The sequence below is a fragment of the Schistocerca serialis genome, chromosome 4 (assembly GCF_023864345.2).
Source record: "Schistocerca serialis cubense isolate TAMUIC-IGC-003099 chromosome 4, iqSchSeri2.2, whole genome shotgun sequence".
Lineage (NCBI taxonomy): Eukaryota > Metazoa > Arthropoda > Insecta > Orthoptera > Acrididae > Schistocerca > Schistocerca serialis.
The window spans coordinates 12,994,863-12,997,243 of NC_064641.1; the positions used below are offsets into that span (position 1 = coordinate 12,994,863).

Sequence of the window (2,381 nt, forward strand, 5' to 3'; positions counted from 1 at the left end):
CAGTAACCACTTTTCTGTGGTAGTGGGTTCGCTTCCTGGCACATTTTAGGTTGAGCGCCAAACTCGTTTGCCAATGGGTTTTGCTGTTTGGGGCAGCAAAGTACCTGACGATAGCCAAAGTAGAGATGATGTAAAATACAGACTACCACTAGGAATAAAAAATAAATAAATAAACTCCGCCCGAAGGCCCAACGGTACCGATCAGCCGCTGTGTCGTCCTCAGCCCACAGGCATCAATGGATGCGGATGTGGAGGTTCATGTAGTCAGCACACCGCTCTCTCGGCCGTGTGTCAGTTTACGAGACCAGAGCCACTAGTTCTCTATCAAATAGCTCCTTAGGTTGCATCACAAGGGCTGAGTGCACCCCGCTTGTCAACAGCGCTCGGCAGACCGGATGGTCACCCATCCAATTGCTAGCCCAGCCCGACAGCGCTTGACTTCGATGATCTGACGGGAACCGGTGTTACCACTGCGGCAAGGCCGTTGGCAACAGGTATAAAAAGGTTTTCTGAAAAGAAGATTTTTTTGTCGTCTAATGGAAGCTTTAGTGTTAGCCAATCTTTTCTGAAAGTACAGGGTGATTCAAAAAGAATACCACAACTTTAGGAATTTAAAACTCTGCAACGACAAAAGGCAGAGCTAAGCACTATCTGTCGGCGAATTAAGGGAGCTATAAAGTTTCATTTAGTTGTACATTTGTTCGCTTGAGGCGCTGTTGACTAGGCGTCAGCGTCAGTTGATACTAAGATGGCGACCGCTCAACAGAAAGCTTTTTGTGTTATTGAGTACGGCAGAAGTGAATCGACGACAGTTGTTCAGCGTGCATTTCGAACGAAGTATGGTGTTAAACCTCCTGATAGGTGGTGTATTAAATGTTGGTATAAACAGTTTACAGAGAATGGGTGTTTGTGCAAAGGGAAAAGTTCTGGACGGCCTCCAAGAAGCCCTGATCTTACCCCCTGCGATTTTTTCTTATGGGGGTATGTTAAGGATATGGTGTTTCGGCCACCTCTCCCAGCCACCATTGATGATTTGAAACGAGAAATAACAGCAGCTATCCAAACTGTTACGCCTGATATGCTACAGAGAGTGTGGAACGAGTTGGAGTATCGGGTTGATATTGCTCGAGTGTCTGGAGGGGGCCATATTGAACATCTCTGAACTTGTTTTTGAGTGAAAAAAAAACCTTTTTAAATACTCTTTGTAATGATGTATAACAGAAGGTTATATTATGTTTCTTTCATTAAATACACATTTTTAAAGTTGTGGTATTCTTTTTGAATCACCCTGTATTTGTCTGGAGTGTAGCTATGTACAGAAGTGAAACGTGGACGATAAGTGGTTGAGGCAAGAAGGAAATAGAAGCTTTAGAAATGTGGTGCTCTAGAGGAACGCTGAAGATCACATGGCTCGATCTAATAACAAATGAGGAGGTACTGAATCGACCTGGGGAAAAAAGTTTAGGAGCAACATGACCTAATGAAGGGATCAGTTAATAGGACACATCCTGCGGCATCAAGGCACTGTAAGTATAGTAGTGGAAGGAAGTGTGGGGGGCCGAGTGGGAGGTGGTAAAAGTGGTACAGGGAGACCAAGGCTTGAGTACAGGAACCAGGATAAATTGATTGTAGGTTGTGATAGTTATGCGTGGATAAAAAGGCTGGCACAGGATCGACTGTCATGGTGAGCCACATCGAAACAGTCATCTGACTGAAGACCACGACAACAGCAACGTAGAACCACACGTAATGATGCGTGAGAAATTTTAAAGTTCCATTTTACGAAGACGAACGCAGTGGTTCAAATAACCGATTTTTTTTTTTAAATTGGATTTTTGGATCCATAAAAATGTTTAGAATCCACCCCTGAAACGGATTTTCTGAATACGGAACAAAAAGGTTTGTTATTCGCGGTTGAACAAAAAAATGCATCTGCCTGAAATCGGCCTTTTTCACGCATCAGTTATTTTTTTCGGAGGACGAGTTATTTTATCGGTGCTTGGGAGGAAATCCAAAAAATTCAAATGGAAGTTTGAACGCGTGTGTTTGGAAGTTAGCCCTCAAGCATTTGCATTCTGGTGCGAAGACTGTGGAGATAGCGACTTTCCTGGTAGTGAGCAGCTTCAGCGAAGGGCATTCAGCAATTCTGAAGACCATGACAACGATGGAAGTCACCCTGGGACTCTATTCGACGCAGTTCGCCAAGCATTCCGACGACCACCGGATGCAAACGCCCTAAAACCGCTCGTCACCGGCCGTACGGTCTGCTCTGGAGCAGCACAGGATGGCCCAGACCGAGCAGAACCCCTTCCACGAGGAAGAGGAAGGACTAGTTTATGGACCCGGAATAGCAGATTGAACGAACGTTGCATAATATTGCA

General features: G+C 44.9%; 1 pseudogene; it reads right to left on the bottom strand.

Annotated features, from left to right (window-relative positions):
* Positions 1 to 371: 371 nt before the first annotated feature.
* Positions 372 to 489, bottom strand: LOC126475975 (5S ribosomal RNA; annotated as a pseudogene).
* Between the last annotated feature and the right edge of the window lie 1,892 nt (positions 490 to 2,381).